The sequence below is a fragment of the Silene latifolia genome, chromosome 9, assembly GCF_048544455.1.
Source record: "Silene latifolia isolate original U9 population chromosome 9, ASM4854445v1, whole genome shotgun sequence".
NCBI lineage: Eukaryota > Viridiplantae > Streptophyta > Magnoliopsida > Caryophyllales > Caryophyllaceae > Silene > Silene latifolia.
Window position 1 is genome coordinate 96,338,964 of NC_133534.1, and position 24,931 is coordinate 96,363,894.

Here is a 24,931-nt window from a genome sequence, read left to right on the forward strand (position 1 = left end):
GTGGAGATGATGGCATTGAGGAAGGTCCTCGTTAGTGATCGTATGTCGTTAGGTTACTTACTTTGATTTCTTTGATGTCGAACTTATTTGGTTGTGATGGATTTACTTTGTTGGTTGGAGTATTATTTCTTCTTTGGATGTTATTACCGGTATTTGGTATCTTTTGTTGGATGACTGTATTTGGCCATAAGGCCGTTACTTGGTTATCGTATGGAGAAGTGTTGAATGTCACTTAATGTAGGAATTAGTTATGTTTTAAACTATGGTGAAGAATCGATGCAGGTTGTTAGTGATAGCTAGGTAATATCGACAAAACGCTCTCTGGCAGGTATAACTCGACCGAGTACAGATTACTACTCGACCGAGTGGAGTCTACTCGGCCGAGTATTCCTATACTCGACCGAGTAGAACTAACTCGACCGACTAGCCTTTCATACTCGGCCGATTATTGCGACTTCAGAGGTATATTGGAAATTCGTTATGAAAATTTCATAGTTACGTGATAATTGTATGACAAAGCTTGTTAGCTCCTTGTTTTACTATGTCATACAAGATGACGTCCCACAGATGGATCATGATTGTATCATGGATTTGTGATTGTTGGTATAGGCTATAAATTTATGAATGTTTTGTTGTATAACACAGGTTAGTTACCAGGATCTTAGATTGTTTAGGGGTGGAATACCCTAGACATTAAATTATATGAAGGTAACACTTTACTCATATCACGTGGTCACTGTAAGAAGTTTTATACGTATGTATATGTTTGGTTACAATGATAATTGTTTCAATGAGGTTACGCATAGACCTGTTCTTTCTCAATTATTCTATATGTTAATTGTCGCTACAAGAGTATATATGTTGGTTGCTGAAGTATTTGGTCTTTATAAGTCACAAGAGTGTAATGTCGTAAACCAAGTTGGGCTACAAGAGTTTATGAGTAATGTCACCGTCATGTGGTACGTTTTAGCGTTGGGTTTGGGGAAGTGATTAGTGGTGAACTTCGGGGACGAAGTTCCTTTAAGAGGGGAAGAGTAATGTCGCGGAATGTCGCGAAACTAAGTATTTGATTTTATGAAATATGTATTTAATTATGTGTAAGTATTGTATGTTATGAAATATTGGGAATCACGTAATATTGGGAATCACGTATATGTTAGGTATGTTCACATACGGAATTACTGAACTACAAGTATGTTTTATTTAAGCCGTATCTATGTTGTATTCAATTAATGTGAAGATTATATTATATGGTGCACGGGTGTCAAGTAATATGAAGATTCAATTCAAATTTTGATAATTGGTATATGGTGTACGGAATGTGGTGGTTGTGTACTTGTGTACTGTTTACAATTTGAGTATTGCTTTACAATGGCGTATTGTTTTGCATTTGTATACTTAATATAAGCGTACGAAATGTGGTAGTTTGTATTCGTGTATGGTTTTACAATTGTATACTTGTATAAGTGTATGGTTGAGTACTGTTTTGAGTATGGTTTCGAATACGTGTTGTTATGGTCGATAGTAGTTGTGCCGCGTTTGGCAAAAGTGGCGTAAGAATTTCGCTAATCTCCGTATGTATATGTGTAAGTTAGTGAGTAGCATTGTTTGGAGAAGTAGCTGTGATAAGTGCTTATAGTTGAGTAAAGTGGCTGATGGTAATGTCTGAATAGCGAGAAATTGTACACCTTGGTGAAGGTGGTTGATGTCATGGTACGTAAACTTGCGGGGAGTGTCGTACGGGCTGAACTTCGGGGACGAAGTTCTTTTTAAGGGGGGGAAGATTGTAACACCCAGGATCTGTAGGAACGCGGTTGACCGATCTTGTTGACCAATTAGACCTTAGGGATGAATGGGTGAGGGATCAGACTTGTAACAGGAGACTTATAGGTTTAGTTACTCGACCTAGCTGAGACCACTCGGCCGAGTATCACCAGTACTCGACCGATTGTAGTCTACTCGGTCGAGTATTCCTATACTCGACCGAGTATGACCGCTGTCGACACGTTATTATAAACGCAAGTTCGCGAGATTCATTTCAGTATCTCATTTCCTCGACAGTTTTTCTTTCTTTACCCCTAGACTATCTCCCTCCTCTATCACTCCATAGCTTCATACCTTAATGAAATTAGCCTAAACCTCTACCATGGGAATGTCGAGATTCGCGGAGCAAGGATGATGTGGGTGTTGGTTGTCTATGTCGTCACCAACGTGTAAGGTTAGGTAAGTTTCTGCCCTGTGTCCTTTTGAATGATTTTCTGAGTATAGTCGTGTAATAGGATATGGTTATCATTGTTAGGATGCTTATTGGAGTCGTGCGTGGCTGTAAATGGAAATCCTTCATGCTTTGCGATGAGGTAGGGTTTCCTTACTCAGTCTACTGTTAATTGATTTGAGATTATGATTGTATGGTAATTTGTGATTATCCACTGATCATCGGAGTATAGTTGTTGTGGTGATGATGGCGTTGTGGTGTGACAGCTGTGATGCTGTGGGTGTGATTGTGGTGGAGTCACTTGCGGGAGTGGCTTCACACCCTAGTTCGCCCTCCGTGGAACCCGTCACGGGAGGGGATGTGCACATTAAGGGACAGGGAATGTTAGTCACTCGATGATGAGCTGGACTAGGTGGGAATGGGCTGCGGTCACCCACTGGCGGCGAGGATTACCTGTTGCGATGGGTAATCTGGCAGGGCTACACACTTCGCGGTGTAGTCGGTTATGGTGCGATGTGGTGAGGTTGGGATAGTGGATGATCAGCTGTTTACTTTATTGTCTTGTCTTATATTTGATTAGTCAGTACTGACCCTGTGTTGTTTTGTGGTATCTGCGGTGATCCATTCGGGGATGGTGAGCAGTTGGCTTAGCAGGTATTGTTGATTACTGCTGCTAGGATTGGAGGGATCGAGTCATCACGCTACTGGTCTAGAGATGTAGAATCACAAGTGTTGTAATTGTGCCTTATTTTAGAGACTTTGAATAGAAAGACATTGTGACAGATATTCTAATAATATAGTATTGTTCTTGTATTGTCTAATTTGATCTACTTCCTCGGAAAACCGAGATGGTGACACCGTCATACACGGGAATGGTCCTTGGTAAGGCAATCTGGAGTAAAGTTTTTGATGTTAATCAAGGGAAAAAACATTACAAAATTTACTTGTTGAAATAAGTTTATATAAATATTTGACTTACAGACACAACTGTGGTGAAAAAAAATCGATAAGGCTCGGAAGAGTTTCTTCTAGATTCCTTGGCATTCAAAAGTTTTGCCCAACAATCGATCACATCACTCGTTAAATATTTAGATTGTCGTAGCGTTGCCATTTCAATACGCCGAAGAGAAATTTCACCCACATGCACAAGAAGTTCCCTGGTTCGGGACTACCAAAGTGTTAACTCAAAACAGATACGTAACATTTTAAATTTAAATATTGTACATTAGTAGATATATATATATATATATATATATATATATATATATATATATATATATATATATATATATATATATATATATATATATATATATATACACAGCTAAATCGGTATGTTTTCCTCTACTATACGACACATAATCAGCAATGCAATTCTGAAACTCGGTAAGAGGAGTAATAATGCATGTATCTGTGCTTAGTAAATTACGATTTGCAAGGATGCTCGAGACTCGGTTGACTTCTTTCATGTTCATGAACATTTTCATTGTTGATGACTTCGCCCTTGGTAGTGTCACCACATCGTCAACCAGATTATGCTCATTTATACTCTTGTCGTTTGTATTACTCACATCTGTCATGTTCTCATTCTTCTCAGAAGCATCATAGCCATCGGGTATAATATTCCCCCTTCGTACAACCTACCTCCATTCTTCTCTTCTTAACCCTAACAGTCTCATTGTTGTCAGGGACACCAATATCATCGGTACTCTTCTCTTTCTTTCCAACTACCTCATCTTCTATCTTCTCATCCCCAACAGTCTCATCACCCTCGTAGAATTCTTCATCAGACGACTCCAGTTTCTTTGGGAAGGGCTTCTCTTGATACTGCTTCACCTTTGTTAAAACGTCATCACAAACAATGTTGCACTTGGATGAAACCAAAGTGCAAAGATATTTGATTCTCAATATTCGAAGTCCATCCATCTACAAAAGTTAAAATATCTTTAAGATAGGTAACTTGTAAACAAGAATGTGCTTTTAATACTTTAAGAAAGATCATTTAATTAAACCAAAAGAACATTTACAATTATTGGATATAAATTGTTTAGAAACTTACGTTGTTTTTTGTCAACCCACAAGTCCAATACTGACCCCCCTTGTACGTTTCCAAGTGTTTCATTGTGTAAATACCACAGTCAACAACATTTTGATGGTTTCTCCAAGGCATTTTCAATACAAAGAGCTCCATTGCTCTTACTCTTTCCTTCAAATCACCAATGTCATTGAAATATTCTGCCAAAGCATTACGCTACATGGAAAAATTCAGATCAAACTATATAGAGAGACCGTGCAAAAAATATGACATTGTAAAAGAAAAAATAACCAATGAAAGGCAACTGAACAATTACCATATTTCAAGGTTTGTTTTCATAACGAGTTTTTAGGGTTTCATCATGCTGTTGATTATCAATAATGACAAACTTGTTCTTCTCCATATTGAATACGAACAGGTAAAAATGCTTGTCGGATATTATTGGGAAAAAAAACTGTTTTATATAAGAAATGATTAGAAGATACAACAGACATAAAATTAGCAGCAGAAAACACTTTGTATTGACTATATATATTGTTTGAGCTAACCATATCAACTTTTGTCACATCAATAATCCCAAAGATGATTTAACTCATTTCTAAAATGCCTCTTGAATACTTCCAATTCTCTTTCAAATTTGAATTCTTTCCTTTGCCCTTGAAATGCTTGTTGCACACACAGAACATAATATTCTTCTATTAATATACACTTGTATAACATAAAATTATTGTAATATGGAATGAAATAAAATTTTAAATACAAATACGAGGGTTGAAGCAAAGAATCGACGTGGTTTCAAGATTTTCTTTCAACTTCATTGAAATTCAAGTAAAGTGACCAACAATCAACCACAAAGATCTGCTATATACCGAGGTGGTTTTAGAGATGCAAAAAGATATCGGGTATCCACGACATTGTTAAACTCAAAGAGTTTCTCCTTTGGTTCGGACGTTACACAAAACAAGTCGAGTTAATTACACATATGTACATTATCTTTATTAATAATGCACATAATACCCAAACGAAATGTAGAGAATGATTAAATAAAAGAAACTTAATGAGTAGAATAAAATATACCTAGCAAGAACAGTGCCTTTTCCCTTGGTGTAGTAGACGTAGTCAACAATACGATCTTTGAAACTTAGATGGCTCTGTACATGGGTCAGTGTCTCCTCTTAGTAAATCAAGTTAAGTACTAATATCTAAGCTTGGATTGGGAGTGGTTGCCTTGGGTTCTTCACTATAATCTTCAGATAACATGCTACATACAAGGGTATTTATAAGATTATCCGTATTGGCTTCTTCCTCATTCTCCGCGTCACTATCAACATAAAGATGCTTCGAATCATTTCGTACATTTTTGTCATCATCTTTCTTGTTGTCAACATTCCCATTTTCACACTCCCCTTCTGACACCTCTTTCTTGTTGTCACACTCCCCTTTTGACACCTCTTTCTTGTTGTCTTCATTCCCATTTTCAACCTCAACTGATTCAACTTTGTTTTCTTCTGACTCTCCTTTTGACACCCCTTCCTTGTTATCTTCATTCCCATTGTCAACTAATTCACCTTCTTTTCTCAATGCACAAGGCTTCTGGAATAGTTGAAATGTATCAAATTAAAGAACAATACACTTAAGCACCAAGTTAACATAATATAACAAAAAATATGATCAACATATTTACCTTTTTGTATGTATAAAAAATCGGCCTCTTCAATGACATGCTTTCAACCTAAATACTATTTTTTAAAGTTATGTTTACATTATTCAAAGCTTCAACAACCAAAGGATGATTACTAACATCAATCTCAGCAGCAGAACAAAGCATCGGAATATCAAAGCAACATTAATACCAAAGAACTTTCACTATCGGTGAATTTGTGCTCATTTGACAAATTGAGTAAACTAAATGCATGATCACAGAGCTTCTGAGCAGTCCTGTTCTCCTTAATTATTGATGCTCCTTTTTCTAACTTAGCCTTAACAAATGATATGTTCTGAGCTAAACTAGTTATACATTTAGCAAGATCAAGAATATACTCCTCCGTGTAGTCCTTTGTATGATAGACAGATTCGACACCTGTATTGTCAACCACCTCCTCCATTGGTGCTTCCAACTTACCATTTCCAAACATACCGCTTTTCATCTCATCCTTCTCTCTCGATGTTAACAAACTACTAGTCCAACCTACCAACGTATAATAATCTCTTTCAACTTTTCGTTCCACATGAACAACGCGATCAACATAGATAAGCTGCAAAAAAAAACAAAACAAAAAAAAAAAAATTGAAAAATTAATTACAAGAGAATGAAAACGTACCTTCCAATGTTAAATTAATTTATGAACTTCAAATATATTTTTTGGGATTTTTTACCTCCAAAAACAACAGTGGCCCGCCGAAGTGAGTCTCCTTTTCCACCCACTCAATCTTGCTTTCTTGCAAACTTTTTAACAAAAAGGAACACCAATTGTAATCTTTGATTTCATCAACATTCATCAACGATTTTAAAACATGATGATTAACCAAAGGCTTTTGCGTGTTTCTCATTAGCAAAGAAACAGCAAACACAACAAAATTAACCTTGAATTCATCACCACCATGATCATGATTTTTCAACCAATTCTCAAGCGTTTTGAGTGGAACTTGTCCATCTTTTATACCAAATTGTTGCTTCCATTTGCCATAAAACTCTTGAAACTCTTCTGATTCAGTATGAGTTTTGGATAATTCAACTGTTTTAGGGCCTATTGGAAATCCAAATGTTGATCTTACATCAGAAACCTTCAAGTACAACTTCTCACCATCAAGAAGATCGATACTGATTTTGGTATGGGTTATCGCTTAATTAACCAAGTACCCAAGCTTTAAAGGAATGGAACGAACTCTTAACCAAAATAGCCCACTAAATCCAATCTCTTTTAGCACGCACCACTGTTCGTATGACAAACGTTCAACTACCTCAACTACTCCTGTAGGAGACATTCTCGTATATGCACTTTTAAACGAAGAGAAATCAAACTTCTGCTTACACTTGGAACCCAATACCATCTTATTACTTACTTTACCCTTTTGAGGACTTTCTTTCTTTGCAGTAACAATTTGTTTATTAACAGAAACAATTTGTTTCTTAACTGCAAGATCATCGTCACTTTCTTCATTTATCTTCTTTGTGAAAGATTTTATAGACTTAGATTTACTGTTAATAGTAGCAGATTTACGCTTTCTTGTAAATGGAGCACACTCATTTTTACCATCAGTGGAACTTTCAGTTGGTGAAAAAATAAAAGTAACTTTTCTCCGCTTTTCAGATTTTTTATCTTCTGCTCCATAGTCTCGTAATAATAAAATGAAATTACGAAACAAGTGAGATAATCAGCAGATTATCTAATTTTAGGAAATGTACATTAATCGCAAATACAATGTTCTTTTAGATGATTCAGAACAATTTCTATATTAATAACAAACGGCACATTAATTTAAGCTGAATGTCCATTATATTATTACCTTCAATTAAAAACCCAAATATTCACAATTAGAGATAATCATCAGTTACCTAATTTTACGAAATGTACATTAATAACAAATATAATGTTCTTTACATATTTCAGAACAGTTCCTATATTAAAAATAAACGGCATATTATTTTAAACTGAATGTATTATATTATTACATTCAATTGAAAATATAAAATTGACATGTAGAAATAATCACCAGTTACCTAATTTTAGGAAATGTACATTAGTCACAAAGATAATGTACTTTTAGATGATTCAGAAAGATTTCTACATTAAAAACAATACGCACATTAATTTAAAGCTGTATGAACAATATATATTATTTCCTTCAATTAAAAATTCAAAATTAACAGAAACTAGAAAGTAAATGTTAAAAGAATACTTCAGGGATATAAAATTGGGGAAGAACAATGCGAATGTGTTTCTAAAGGTAGAAAAAATAATTCATGCACATTAATCCGAATTAATTTTTAACAGTAAAGTAGTATAAATATCAGAAATCAAAACATCAAAATTATACTGCTATTGAACAATTAAGTGATCCAAATTAAACATTATATTAAGTTATGATAGAGAAGAAACGAAATTGAAAAGAAAATACCTTAGTATAACGGAGGAAATTGGGCGTAACTTCAAAATTATACTGCTGTTGAACAATTCTCCTATGACAACGTCTATACTGGTAATGTAAAACGCTAAAACCTGGTTACTACTTTTTTTTTTTACTAAGTTTCTTTTTTCTTGTAGGTAGTTAGTTACTATTGTAATGTAACTGTTAAAAAATAAAGGAAATGATAAATACATTTAATACCCTAAAATAGTTAGTTAGTTACCTTGAAGCTTGGCCACTGCAGTCCCCGAAAGGGGTGGCTTACATGCTCCATGTGTTGGTGCGAGAATGCATGGACCCGGGGGGATTCAACCCCCTCGTCAACATAATTTTTTTTTTTTTTTAAAAAAAAAAAACGACACCCGACGGACCAAGTAAACCTTTTTTTTTTTTTTTTTTTTTTTTATATAACAGGGGCGGGGGGAACGGGACGAGAAAGAGTTTAGAGTTGGATTAAGCGGATCCTTGCTTCTCATTTGAAGGCGGCAAGACAAAAAGACACCCTAGAGGGGCCGAGTGAACCCTTTTTGAGGGGGCCGGTTATCCTAAAACGGGACGGGAAAGGGTTTAGGGTTTGATTAGGCGGACCGCTACCGCAGATCCCCCTAATCAAACCCTAAACCCTTTCCCTTGGTTGTCATTCGAAGGCGGCAAGACAAAAAGACACCCTAGAGGGGACGAGTGAACCCTTTTTTGGGGGGCCGGGTATCGTTAAACGGGACGGGAAAGGGTTTAGGATTTGATTAGGCGGACCGCTACCGCGGATCCCCCTAATCAAACCCTAAACCCTTTCCCTTGCTTCTCATTCGAAGGCGGCAAGACAAAAAGACACCCTAGAGGGGACGAGTGAACCCTTTTTTGGGGGGCCGGGTATCCTAAAACGGGACGGGAAAGGATTTAGGGTTTAATTAGGCGGACAGCTACCGCGGAACCCCCTAATCAAATCCTAAACCCTTTCCCTTGGTTTTCATTCGAAGGTGGCAAGACAAAAAGACACCCTAGAGGGGACGAGTGAACCCTTTTTTGGGGGGCCGGGTATCCTAAAACGGGACGGGAAAGGGTTTAGGGTTTGATTAGGCGGAACGCTACCGCGGATCCCCCTAATCAAACCCTAAACCCTTTCCCTTGGTTGTCATTCGAAGGCGGCAAGACAAAAAGACACCCTAGAGGGGACGAGTGAACCCTTTTTTGGGGGGCCGGGTATCCTAAAACGGGACGGGAAAGGGTTTAGGGTTTGATTAGGCGGACCGCTACCGCGGATCCCCCTAATCAAACCCTAAACCCTTTCCTTGCTTCTCATTCGAAGGCGGCAAGACAAAAAGACACCCTAGAGGGGCCGAGTGAACCCTTTTTTGGGGGCGGGTATACTAAAACGGGACGGGAAAGGGTTTAGGGTTTGATTAGGCGGACCGCTACCGCGGATCCCCTAATCAAACCCTAAACCCTTTCCCTTGGTTTTCATTCGAAGGTTGCAAGACAAAAAGACACCCTAGAGGGGACGAGTGAACCCTTTTTTGGGGGGCCGGGTATCCTAAAACGGGACGCGAAAGGGTTTAGGGTTTGATTAGGCGGACCGCTACCGCAGATCCCCCTAATCAAACCGTAAACCCTTTCCCTTGCTTCTCATTCGAAGGCGGCAAGACAAAAAGACACCCTAGAGGGGACGAGTGAACCCTTTTTTGGGGGGGTGTGTATCCTAAAACGGGACGGGAAAGGGTTTAGGGTTTGATTAGGCGGGCCGCTACCGCGGATCCCCCTAATCAAACCCTAAACCCTTTCCCTTGCTTACCATTCGAAGGCGGCAAGACAAAAAGACACCCTAGAGGGGACGAGTGAACCCTTTTTTGGGGGGCCGGGTATCCTAAAACGGGACGGGAAAGGATTTAGGGTTTAATTAGGCGGACCGCTACCGCGGATCCCCCTAATCAAATCCTAAACCCTTTCCCTTGGTTTTCATTCGAAGGTGGCAAGAAAAAAAGACACCCTAGAGGGGACGAGTGAACCCTTTTTTGGGGGGCCGGGTATCCTAAAACGGGACAGGAAAAGGTTTAGGGTTTGATTAGGCGGAACACTACCGCGGATCCCCCTAATCAAACCCTAAACCCTTTCCCTTGGTTGTCATTCGAAGGCGGCAAGACAAAAAGACACCCTAGAGGGGACGAGTGAACCCTTTTTTGGGGGGCCGGGTATCCTAAAACGGGACGGGAAAGGGTTTAGGGTTTGATTAGGCGGACCGCTACCGCGGATCCCCCTAATCAAACCCTAAACCCTTTCCTATGCTTCTCATTCGAAGGCGGCAAGACAAAAAGACACCCTAGAGGGGCCGAGTGAACCCTTTTTTGGGGGCGGGTATACTAAAACGGGACGGGAAAGGGTTTAGGGTTTGATTAGGCGGACCGCTACCGCGGATCCCCCTAATCAAACCCTAAACCCTTTCCCTTGGTTTTCATTCGAAGGTGGCAAGACAAAAAGACACCCTAGAGGGGACGAGTGAACCCTTTTTTGGGAGGCCGGGTATCCTAAAACGGGACGGGAAAGGGTTTAGGGTTTGATTAGGCGGACCGCTACCGCGGATCCCCCTAATCAAACCATAAAACCTTTCCCTTGCTTCTCATTCGAAGGTGGCAAGACAAAAAGACACCCTAGAGGGGACGAGTGAACCCTTTTTTGGGGGGCTGTGTATCCTAAACCGGGACGGGAAAGGGTTTAGGGTTTGATTAGGCGGGCCGCTACCGCGGATCCCCCTAATCAAACCCTAAACCCTTTCCCTTGCTTATCATTCGAAGGCGGCAAGACAAAATGACACCCTAGAGGGGACGAGTGAACCCTTTTTTGGGGGGCCGGGTATCCTAAAACGGGACGGGAAAGGGTTTAGGGTTTGATTTGGCGGACCGCTACCGCGGATCCCCCTAATCAAACCCTAAACCCTTTCCCTTGCTTCTCATTCGAAGGCGGTATGACAAAAAGACACCCTAGATGGGACGAGTGAACCCTTTTTTGGGGGGCCGTGTATCCTAAAACGGGACGGGAAAGGGTTTAGGGTTTGATTAGGCGGACCGCTACCGCGGATCCCCCTAATCAAACCCTAAACCCTTTCCCTTGCTTATCATTCATAGGCGGCAAGACAAAAAGACACCCTAGAGGGGACGAGTGAACCCTTTTGGGGGACGGGATTAAAATTAGGGGGCTGAGTATCTTAAAACGGGACAGTGAAGGATTTATGGTTGCATTAGGCAGGCAGCGGTCTGCCTAGTTCAACCTCAAACCCATTCCCTTATTTTAAGAGGATAATCTTTGAAAGAAATGCGGGGTTAAAGCTTTGGTACATCGTTACATAGTAATATGGACATTTGTAAAATGTTGTAAGTACATTATAGTTGATCAGTCTTGTAACTGGCTTTACATTAGAAAGGGTCAATTCTAAACAGTTAAAGCTTAGGTAGATGATAATAATTTAGATTCAAGTAAACATTCATAATAAACTGCTAATATGTTCTGACAATAATACTTAATGAAAACGCATATGTTTCTAAACTTAACCGCATATTATAATTATACATAAATTAACATCAAAGTTCTTAACCCTTTCTGCGTTTACCGCAAACAGATGGATGAACACTGCTCTCACCCTCCAGCAAGTCCTCCTTTATATGTCTCTTATAACCGTCTATTAATTCTATAGCCTCCACGACTGCTGGCCAAGGTATAGTATTTTCACCATCAAGAAGAGCATATGATTCTCGTACATGCAATTTGTGACACCGGTGAGAAACCGACGGTCCATGTCAGCCCTCGTGTCTTGTTTTTGTCTATTAGCTTCTAGTTGTCGGGCTATCTTTGTCTCTTTCACCGTGATAAACTTCATCTGCGCTTCAAACAATGTCCACCTCTGTTGTAGTGACTTTGCATTCATTTCAGCTATGTCCGATTTTCGATACGCTTCACGATGTTCTTCTAATACTTCGTTTTTACCAAGCACCTCAATAAGATGTTGATCCAGTGAATCTCTTTCACGTTTCGTTTCAGCGAGATCATACTCAACGTTAGCGATTTTTTGCTCGATATCCGACATTATTTCCACATTGGTAACCGAACTCATATTCTGGTTCAGGCAAAAAATAAACGTATTTTAAAAAGAGTGACAATAAACTTAAGGCAGTATGGGAAGTACCAACTTCAACCATATTTAAGGCCATACTTTAGGGTAAAACAAATTAACGTGGGCTTTCACATTGTATAATCACGCAAAGAGCAAACAATGTTATTGTGAAAACAGATTACAAAGAAAAGGTAAAATAATCTTCTCCCGCAAATATTAAGCACATTGTCGATTGAAATATCTACTATACTTAATTTTGGCAAAACGTTCGAGCCACAAATGCGGTTTGATTTTGGACACAAACAACTTTTAATTCATCCGGGGACTATAGTATATATTTCTTTTCACAAGATTAAAAAACATACTGATTAATCAAATAATACTTATAAATGAAATAATCTGAATGTTATATAGGCTACTATATTACATAAACCAGATCACCTTTTCAAGGGAGTGAAGACGTTTTCTATATGATTATTCCATAGATTTTGTAATTAGCACACTTGTTTAGACAAGTATTTATAGTGAGTTTTATATTTAAACTGATTTTGAAACAGTCTTGAATGGGTTTTGTAAGTATTTCTAATATTAATTAAATAGTATTGTGTCGTTTACTGTCATTAACATTCAATAAATTTTTTATATATGCTATATCAAAGTGCACAACAATATTTCCCATGAACATTATCAATAAAATAAATGTTCCTTTAAAGGCATGACAATGGACATTGGCAGGAATACATTAGATAGAAACATTTATTTGTATGAAATAAATTACCAGAGCATATTACAATTCCATTACTGCATTATTCTTGCAATAATATTCGATATACTTATTTACATGAAGATATGCATTTCTTTTGTAGGGAAAAAATAATAAGAACAAAAAAAAAAAACAGAAATTAGAGTACCTTTTTAAGGCAGTGAAGACGGTTTGTATGATTATTCCTTAGATTTTGTAATTACCACAGTAGTTTAGGTAAGTATTTATAGTGAGTTTTATATATAAACTGCTTTGGATAAGAATAGGAGAAGTTACAATTTATGAGTGTAGTATTATTTGTCTTTTCACATGCATTAGTTTACAACTTCCATTTGACACATGTCTCATTTAAGCAAATAATCATGAATAGTGGTGTCTTTTCACCTGAATTATTTTACAAGTTGCATCTGAGAGTGTAATTATTAGATGCATTAATTTATATTATTTAATTTAAATGGTACATTGTTAATGCACGTAATGGACATTGTAAATACAGTGATGGGACAATTCTTTTCATGATGTATCGAAAATTCAAAAATTACAAAAGGTACTACGTCAATATAATGAAATATCATTAACAAATAAGAGAATGTACTTATATTCTTATATTCTTGGACATTAAAAATCAACAGTAGGTACAAGGGGTATGAGGTAAATATAAAACTTATACTCAAATGTACCTCAGCTGTTTATTTATAATATTACTCGGTTTGATTTAATAAAATAAAAGCAAGTTCGACCGCTGGTCGGGAAATTGACGTTGGGATAGAGTCAAAATCTTCTTCTTCACTGTCTACAACAACAAGATTTTCTAACTCGGGTGCCAAATGATATTGAAACAGGTGCAATGTCCTCCTTGTTAAGAGATTGTCTGTCAAGTAACAAAGATACCTTCGGAAAACCACTACATTATCCCTAGTAGTCGTTCTAACCCCAAATGAAATGCTTGTTTGTAATCTGCTTTCATATTCCTCTCTTAAACGGGCTTCCTCATTGTGTAAGATAAACATCTTAGCCCAACACTTGCATACTGCTTCCATGTTATGTTTGTCAGCTTGATTAACTTTTTGAAGGATTTTAGCAGCATGTAAGTTTCATCTTGTAGTCTTGTGTTTTTGCATAGTTATCCTCCACCCCTGCAATTATGGCGTCCTTCCCATTGAATAGCCATCCTAGCATTGTCTTCTTTGCATCAAGATGATGTGCAATGAATTGTTTTCTGTCTTCCTCTTCAGAATTTGTTACCAATCCCAAGAAAAATAATGACATGATTTGCTCGTAGAGATGATTTAAAATGGTTATGCCAAAATGTTCATTGACGATAGCATTTAGATCATCATCTCGTAAACTTTAAAAACACTATTAATTAAACGATGAACATGTGAGCAATATTGAAATTGAGTAAATTGTACAATTAGTATTTTAATTTACCTATTACTCGTATTTCATATGTTGTACACAATTTTCGTACTTGCCCCAATTATCCCAACACACGTAAAATCTCACACAATTGTAATCAATAAATAACATCCCATTAAACTTGACATGAACATCCAATTAAATTGAAAACGATGAAAATGTAACCAACAAAAGAGGCGTGATTTTCAGGTGATTTTGTCAATGATTTAAATCAACCAAGTATAATTACCTAAGAAATACACCAAAAGAATGGACGAAATTAAGGACAATTTAGTAAATGAACGTGATTACCTGGCAATGAAGAAGTATTAAAAACGAAGGTGGAGTATAACCAAAATTTATGGAGAAGTTACCTAATACTCCGTAGTTGAAAGAACTATTTTATTTGGAAAGATTGTTTGAAAGAAGTATTCCTTTTATCTATTTTAGATTTACACCTAATTGTGTGATTTATAATTGAACATAAATTGGTTATACTTCCATAATAGGGTATTATTAGGTCCACCCTAGATTTACGTGTGTTGGGGTTATTTGGGCAAGTAGGAAAATTGTGTGCAACATATGATATACTTTTTTGTTAAATTAAAATACTACGTACTAATTGTACATATTTACTCAATTTCGAATATTGCTATTAGTGTATACGGAGTATATTTTTTTGTTTTCCTTAAAATGAACATTCTTGTATTAAAATGACCACGCACGATATAAATTAATTGTATCAATTGTATCAATTGTGAGATCCTAAAGCAAGAAAGTTACACAGGATGTAAAATTGTTTTCCTTAAAATGAACATTCTCGTATTAAAGCAAGAAGATCATTGATTTTGGTGAACATTTGTTTTCTTTAAAATGGACAACTGATCATTATAGAATGTACATTATAACAAGTACCTTGGGTGAATGCACATCCAGTACAACTTCGATGTACATACGCCAAAGATCAAAAGTACAAAAGCAAACTAATAAATCATATTCAGGAGCTATTTGTGAATGTCTTTACATGCTAATGCATGTCTAATAATGCTGTTACGATGTTTGTTGTGCTCAAATGTTAGTAGCGTGCATAGGTACTTGAATCTCAGCATTGTCAACGATCTCATCTGCAAAAAAAAAAAAAAAAACATGAAATTAGAATTTAATAACCAACAAAATAACATTGATTTGTTCTAAATAAGTTACAATTAAAATGTAAAACTCACATCAATTTTGGACAGTCCACAGTCCCAAGTGGCTATTCCCATAAATGTTTCCATGTGCCTCATGGTGTAAATACCACAGTCAAAAATATTTCTGTTATTTCTCCATGGAAGCATTGCTATTGTAGGATCCATGCCCATTACTATATTACTTTTCTCCATAGTTGATTGATTTTCACCCAAAAACCGTGCAAAAGCATCACCCTGTAACACAATAATAAAAATTAGACGAGATGAACCATAATATACATGAATTTACCAATGCAAGTGAACGATAATAATTCATAGTTGAGGAGAATGTAAATTTACCAGTTCAAGTACACTATCACCATACTCTTCTAAGACACTCCCCCTTCTAATGCGGTTGTCAAGAATAATGAGACATTTCCTTGGCAGGTCGAAAACGTACAACACAAAATGATTCTCAAGTGCAATAGGGAAGAAGAACTAGCATCGAGGAAAGAAACAATTGTAAGGTCACTGACAAATAAAGGTTAATTTCATGTTAAGTAATAGCACATTTTGAAAACTTTGACAAGACATTCACGACTTCTATTTAAATAGACTACTACAGTAATACTGAATTTAATTTCAATTACTAAATGAAGTGAGGGACTCACTAGTTCAATGGATGGAAGATCAATCCACTCAAACTCATTTAATTCTACTTCGATGCGGCCCTTGAAAGGTTTGTAACGATGATCATCAATAGAAGCACTTGTGTTCTTCATTAATAACAACTGCACAATGAAGATAAAATTTTAGTAATGTGAAAATGTTGGAAATAGTAAACTGAAACACATGAAAACAATAACCAAACTTACATATGTAAGTGTACTAAAAAACAATCGTGTGGGATTGGTTGGATTCCCATCCTTTTCTTTGTAGTTTAGATATGCCTACCAAGAATCTATGACAAAGCTTGAGATATAGTGATACAGTTTTAATGACAACAGTTGATCCCAACCAAGGACATTATTTTTGAACTCAAATAACGTATTCTCGCACAAAAAAAAAAAATAATAGAATTATGATTAGCGGTGAGATATGTAAAGATGAACTATGTAAATGAATATAAAATATTAAATCTTCTGTATGTAATTACCAACTGTTATCCACAGAGCCGTGGCCAGTGAACACATAATTTGAAATCTGATATTGCATTGATGTCAAAGGTATGAAGGGATTCGTGTCGTCAATAGCATCAAGGAGAGGTTCACAGGAAGGACTCTTACTAAAATGATGTTGATTCCCTGTTTTCGGATATAAAGATGGACGATCAGCAGACAATTTCTTTCTTTTTTTACCCCGCTCTGGTGCTGCATAAACAGAAGAGTCCTCATCTTCTGGGAACACACCTAAACTGAATGACACAGCAGCGTTTGTCGGCGCATCCTTATTCCTTTCAGCAATTAGATTTCTCACTTTACGAAGAGCCGCTATGTGTTTGCTAGCAGAAGTGGGCTGTTTGTTGAAAACCTGGTCTGTTTGATATGACGTTTGAATTGGTGTTTTAGTTAAATGAGCAAGAATTTCTATCGGTGGCATACGCACATGACTTGTTCCTAAGGTAGCCCTAACAATGTCATGTTTGTCCCTCTAGTCTACATTTTAATGCGTGGCCGATTACAAGATGGATCAACAATCCCATCTTCAATGGGGCTGTCGGGAACATCAATCAACAAAGGATAAGAGGAGTTTTTAAGATGCTACACGAAGTGCGGCAAACTCTAGGACGATTAACAATCTCGTCTATTGTAGGGTCATCGGCAACATCAATTATCGCAGCAGAAGAATTTTTTTTGCCAACTGTTTGTAAAGTATGACAAATGCTAGGATGATGTACTACTCCTATTGTAGGACGGTCAGAAACTTCAATTATCTCAGCAGAAGAAGAGTCTGTGGTGAATCTTGATGGAGGTTGACAAAAAGAGGTGAATCAGACCGATTTGCACAACCATAATGACATCTGTGTTCTTGAGTTTTAAATGTTGTTTTTTTTTTAAAATAAAAAGAGAAAAAAAAACATATAAGACAGAAACATAAAGCCTTTAAAAATACAGATATCCAGAAAGAACATGCTAAACATTAAGAAAGTACATGAAGAAAATACATCCTAAATATTAAGCCATAGCAAAGAACATCAAAATTATTAGGAAATAATGTGTACAAATTCCGACATATTAATATGAAGCACAGGTATCCAGAAAGTAAATGCTAAACATTAGTAACAAACTACATCAAAATCATTAGCAAACAATTCGTATAAATTCGACATATTGATATGAAGGACACGTATCAGAAAGTAAATGCTAAACATTAAAAAAGTACATGAAGAAAATACATCCTAAACATTTAAAAATATTAAGGCATAGCAAAGTACATCAAAATCATTAGGAAACAATGCGTATAAATTTAGACATATTGATGCACCGAGAAAAATAATAGTAGGACTGATTTATAATGAACATCTTGAACATTACATGACTAAGGAAACTATGTTAAATTAAAGCGGATGAAAAGTAAACACGTTGTTTTTAGCAAATAATTAAAGGCAAAGAGTATAACCTTCATTCCGATAGAGAGCGATAAGAGTAAATGAACGATCTGAGAATGAGAAAACGTCTTGTGTACAATTTAATTGTGAGGTTTATCAAAAAGTAATAAGATATTAAAGAGAAGAAGTTTAAAGTGGCGGTTTTTTTTAAAAAAATTGGGTCATACTATAATTCCACAAGTCCATTTTTTATTTTATTTTTATTTTTTTGTTTATTCCAACTACTAGAACCATTTGAAACTCTACTTTTATATACCCATTTTATAATTTAAAACTTCAGATTAGGTCAAATTAGGATATATGGCCATTTAACACAATGGGAATGTTATAATTTGTCAATGTATTTTCTAAAAGTTCTAAATGTACTTTTTTGACATTCATAATGGGACGGGAAAGCGTTTAGGGTTGCATTAGGCAGACCGCTACCGCGAATCCACCTAATCCAACTCTAAACCCTTTCCCTTATGTGTGGTTTGTATAGCCCCAAGACCAAAAGACACCCAACAAGGGGCGAGTGAATCCATTTTTTGGGAAGGGATTAAAAATAGATCTTTTGAGTTTATTAAACAGGTTTTCTGTTTACATTGTATATATTATGTAATTTATCTAAACAGTTTAATTAAAATGTCCATTATCTATATTCATAATGTGCATGTTTTGATAATTAGGTGCAACTAAAATATCATTAAGCATTGTTTGGAAAATGTACATTATATTATATTTAAAGGTACATTAAATTATTTTAAAAAGAACATGAAATATTAATTAAATTGTAATGCATGTGATCGTTTAATAAGATAGAAAACTTCAAAAGTTCATTCATATACTTAGATTATGATGTCGCTATAGATAGATCTTTGACGTGATTTTAGACCTATTTCCCTGTTTTCAATGTATAATAGAAATAAATGTGCTTTCAATTTAATTCAAATGTCCATTATGTATGTTTATAATGTGCATGTCTTTGTTTTACAAAAGAGATTTAAAAGCGGACACTGAAATGTACATTATATTATTTTGCTAATTCAGTACATCATAAGTCGCTATTCAAGGAGATAATAACGTTCAAGTAAATAGCACGCCAAAAATAGACAAAAAAGTACTTTAATTAAGTGCAACAAAACATTGGTTCACAAATTCAACATTTTGCTTATGCAATTACAAATCATTACACATACTAACGTACACTAGAATTTAAAACATCATACTACATGAACAGGGATGTCATCAGACAAATTCTAACATACTGCGTAGATAATATCTGAACCTTAAATGTAATCACTAGCTTTAGAGAAATGACCCTTCTTCGCATGATCAGCAACAGTTTCATGGCAATCGTTGTGCTCGAACATAAGTAATGTGCATAGATATTTGTATCGTAACACTTTAAGCACGCTCCATTTGCAAAAAGAAGCCAACAATTAACAAGATAGGCAAAACACAATGAACATGAATTTCTTTAAAATAAGAACCAACACTCACATCATTTTTCATCAGGCCACATTTCCAAGAGATTAATCCCATAAATGTTTCCATGTGTCTCATTGTGTATATACCACAGTCATCAACATTGTAGTTATTTCTCCAACTAAGCTTTGCAACAATGGGATCCATAGCCAACACAATGTTGCTAGAGTCGAAGTTTTGGGTTCTCACCCAAAAACCTTCCAAAAGCATCAATCTATGACAAAACATTGTAAACCAGTGATAAGCGTGACTAATAGTCAAAAGTCAATAGAACAACAAAAATGTGTCAAATTCAAACATATCATTAACAAAGTGGAGATACACCATATTTCTTGATGGCATCTTCATCGAGAGTGAGTTGTCAAGAATGACGAAACGCTTCCTCACCAGGTCAACCACGTATAAGAAAAAGTGTTTCTCGTGTACAATTGGGAAAAAAAACTGAAATTACAAAACAAATGACGTACAACCATAAGTACAGTCAAACTCTTCAAAGGGTACATTTTAACTAATCATGAGGCACATGTAAAAAATGAGAACAGTACATTGCAATATAAAGTGACCTTATTTAATACAAACGCAAAGAAAATTCCCTTTGACTCAAGCAGTTGAAATAAAACAAAAGTAGAATGCAGACATGGAATAATAGTATGACTCATGGTCTATGTTCCCAGCGTGTGCATATAGTTGCAACTTCTCATGCATATAAGATATTCCCCACATTGAGAAATTACAACATTAACATTGTAAATATTTAAAAAGTACATTTAGGACGTTTAGAAAGTACATTGAGAAATTATAGCATTAACATTGTGTTAAAAGGCCATTTATCCTACTTTGGCCTAATCTGAATATTTTTAATATAAAATGGGTATATACAAGTTGAGGTTCAAATGAGTTTAGTAGTTGGAATTAATCAAAAAAAGAAAGAACTTATGCGATAATAGTATGTCTCAATTTTTAAAAAATGCAATACAACAATGGCAAAGAAAATTGCAAAGTATGTCAAGCAAACAATAACAACTTACGAGTGCGATAGAAGCTATTTCTATTCCCGGAAAAAGCTGCAACTCCATTTTTGCACGAGCCTCGAATAATTCATAAATTTTTTCATCACTTAAACCTGGGATGGGTTTCGCTAATCTGATCGCATGGGAAAGTAACGAAAGAGGGAAGTACAATATTTCAAAATACATATTACACACTGTATTTAAGAGTGTATGTAAATGTACTTACATGCACAAGCGTGGTAAAAAAGAACCGCTTCGGAGTACCAAGATTGTTTTCTTCCTCTTTACAATTCAAATATGATGACAAAGCAATCAATGACAACACTCGAAACATGTTAGACGGCTTTAATGACCACAAATGCATTCGCGTTGCAAAATAAGTCTTGTACGAATATAAGTGCTCACTAGAGCAAAATATATAACAAATTACTTGTCAGGTGTGAAACAGTGAAAATGACATTCACAAAATGTTAATTTAACAAGTTCACATTTTAGATTACCTGGAACGACGATTGTTAGTGCCCCGGTCACTGAAAACATAATCAGCCACTTGAAGGTGCACCGCAAAGAAGAGGCGTTAACACATTGGTGTCATCTTGGATAGCAGAAAACAACGGATCAAAACGAGATGATTGTTGCTTGTTGTTGGATAGAGGTATATAAGAAGGACTTGCCATGAAATGAACCCTTTTGGTAGCTGAAGAAGATTCACCAGTGACAGGGCGATCCCGTTTAACCCCTTTAGCTGCGGCTAACCTTGCCTCACTCTCAGCAAAGTCTTTCTCAAACCCTAAATCGAACGAAAATTCACCAGTGACAGGTACAAATGAATTTCTCCACTTAGCACATTGTTCTATGTGTTTAGCACGAGCAAGTTTCAATTTGTACGCTTTCTCATCTGCATTTGCTACAAAGAATAAACCTGTTCATCCTCATCTAGTGTCTTTGGATTCCCACGGCGGTGCACACGACACATCTTCGGTACCACCACCATATGTCAAATATACAAATTCGATTCTTGCCGAATGGGCCTGTTTGACACACTCGTCACCGGGAAACATTGCAAACCAACCGCGTATTTCTCATCTAACACAACCATATCTTCCATGACTCTCTTTCTTTGAAGCAAAGTGTAGTCATCTGCAAAGTCTGGACAAGGCACAGTATGAAGGTACATATTTAGTACTATGAAGGTACATCTTTAGTACTATGAAGGTACAAAGAAAATATTTCAAAGTGAATCTTGAAAAGGAATAGTGAATACTTCGACAATCAATGGATATACCTCCGGAGACGAGTATGAAATTGGAGATTTTGTATCAGTACTAACATCCCTCGACACTCTCCGCACTTTTTCAACCACTTGTCTACATGGATTAGAAAATCTAATTCTTTCCATCAATCGACCTTTTACACGACCAAGACCAAACTGACCAGCTTCCATCTCCTGCTTTTCCCTTGAGAAAAGTGCGTGAGATGTCCAATTCAAAAGAGTATAGTAATCTCTTTCTACGAATCGTTTTTCATGGACAACACGGTCAACATAAACAAGCTGCAAGTAAAAACAGGATTATGACTCGAAAATGGCAGGTTTTAAAACCATAATAACTAACAATAAATGTAACCCATAAGATTTGTACCATTAGAAACAGGAGAGGTCCACCAAAGTGATTCTTCTTGCCCTTCTTGACCCAATCCTTTGTGTTATACCGCAAACTCTCCATGACAAATTGACACCAATCAAGTGACCAATGGCGGACACATTCCTCGGCCGATTTTAGTACATGGTGATTGACGGCCACGATTGTTGCGCATTAACAAAGACACAGCAAGCACCACAAAATTAATCTTAAATTGATCACTGTATTCATCATGACAAATAATATGCTCTGCAAGAGTCTTGATATCCACTTGACCATCAACATGAAATTGAGCTTTCCAATGCGCGTAAAACGCATCACATTCTGCATCTTCATCACTACAAAGATGAAAGTAACACAGGTTTTCCTCCAATTGGGAGGCCAACAAACATCATGAATACAAGAAGCGAGAAACACGAAAGCGCTGTTTATCGGTAGAATGATAAAATCCGAATACGGGTTGTAGTTCTCAATTAACCAATAACCAAGGCGTAAAGGAAGCCTTGTAACCCTTAGCCAAAACAATGAAGAAAAACCAATCTCTTTTGAGCACACCATTGGTTGTAATCAAGGTATCGAAGGACATCAACAAAACTTTTAGGTGACATCCGGGTGGTAATACGGGAGAACGTTGGAGTAGGATCATCAACAGTAGGACCGAGGTTGTTCAACCTCGGAGAAATACGGCGTGTAACGGTTCGGGATCGCCTTTGCGCTTCAATAAGCGAAAGTAGTTTTGCATGTAATATTAATCAGTTCTGTTGTTTTGTACACGTTTCACGACGAAATGTCCTATCAGTTTTATTGAAATGTACATGATCTACAACAATAATGTGCACTCAATTATGACCTTTTGCATGTGGTCTTAAATTGATGCTACTTACGTTAAAAGTACTTTAAATTCAACAAAAATTCAAAAAAGCACAAATTAGATCAAACTAAAAAAACAACAAACAAATCGAAATGTATAAGCAAGTTACGAAATCAACAAACAATGCGACAAATACAAATTCCGATAGCATGCAAATGAAAACACAAATTTCGATTTTAAAAACAATACTGAACTCAAAATTCATCAATAAAATAAATAATCCGGCAAAATGAACATAAGAAACATTATTTTAGATTACCGTAGAGTTACATAAATTAAGGACGAAATCAAGAAAAGCTTGAAGCTAAACAGTACTCACCTTCATGACGAAATAGGTAAGAGAAAATCCAACAGAAAGACGAAAATGCAACTCCACGAGAGAATAGGAGAGAGAAATAGTTGAAAGCTTAACAAAGAAGGTCGGAATCCATGGTTGAAAGCTTAACGAAGAAGCGAGGTAAATTTGGTGAAAAAGAAAGACAAAGCCCTCAAGTTTTGGTAAAGCAGCGCGCGTTATAGGCCCTTAGATTAGCGCGTCGGACAAGATCCAACGACCGACGCGCGTTCTCACGGTTCTCACGCTTGTGCCATTCTCATATGATCCGAAATCTAATAATAATAATAATAATAATAATAATAATAATAATAATAATAATAATAATAATAATAATAATAATAATAATAATAATAATAATAATAATACTAATAATAATACTAATAATAATACTAATAATAATAATAATAATAATAATAATAATAATAATAATAATAATAATAATAATAATAATAATAATAATAATAATAATAATAATAATAATAATAATAATAATAATAATAATAATAATAATAATAATAATAATAATAATAATAATAATAATAATAATAATAATAATAATAATAATAATAATAATAATAATAATAATAATAATAATAATAATAATAATAATAATAATAATAATAATAATAATAATAATAATAATAATAATAATAATAATAATAATAATAATAATAATAATAATAATAATAATAATAATAATAATAATAATATAAATGTGGGTGTGAGTGAGTAGGTGGTATGAGTGTTGTTGAATTTTGATTGGTCGAGATTAAGGATAGTCTTATATATGAAAATGTGATGGTCTATAGCTAGACGGAAAAACGTCTCGAGTTTATTTTAGCTTGAGACGGAAACTAATATTATTACTGTCACTATCATTATCTGACCAAAAATATGTATACATTTATTCTTGTATAAATTATGCCTCAAAAATATAATTTAGTAATACGCATTTTTATAAAAATGAGCTTTTATATAATACGTTTATAAAAAATCATGTTTGACATAAAATTAATTAAATCGAATAATTCAAAAATATGAAATAAAGTAATCGAACTGTTTAATAAATTTAAAATGTCAAAATAGAAAATTCGTGGGCGTTACAATCACCCCATCTTTTAAAAAGTTTCGTCCTCGAAACTTGAAGGTAGAAAAGAAAGGTTGTAAAACAAAACTGAACTTTTAAAGTCG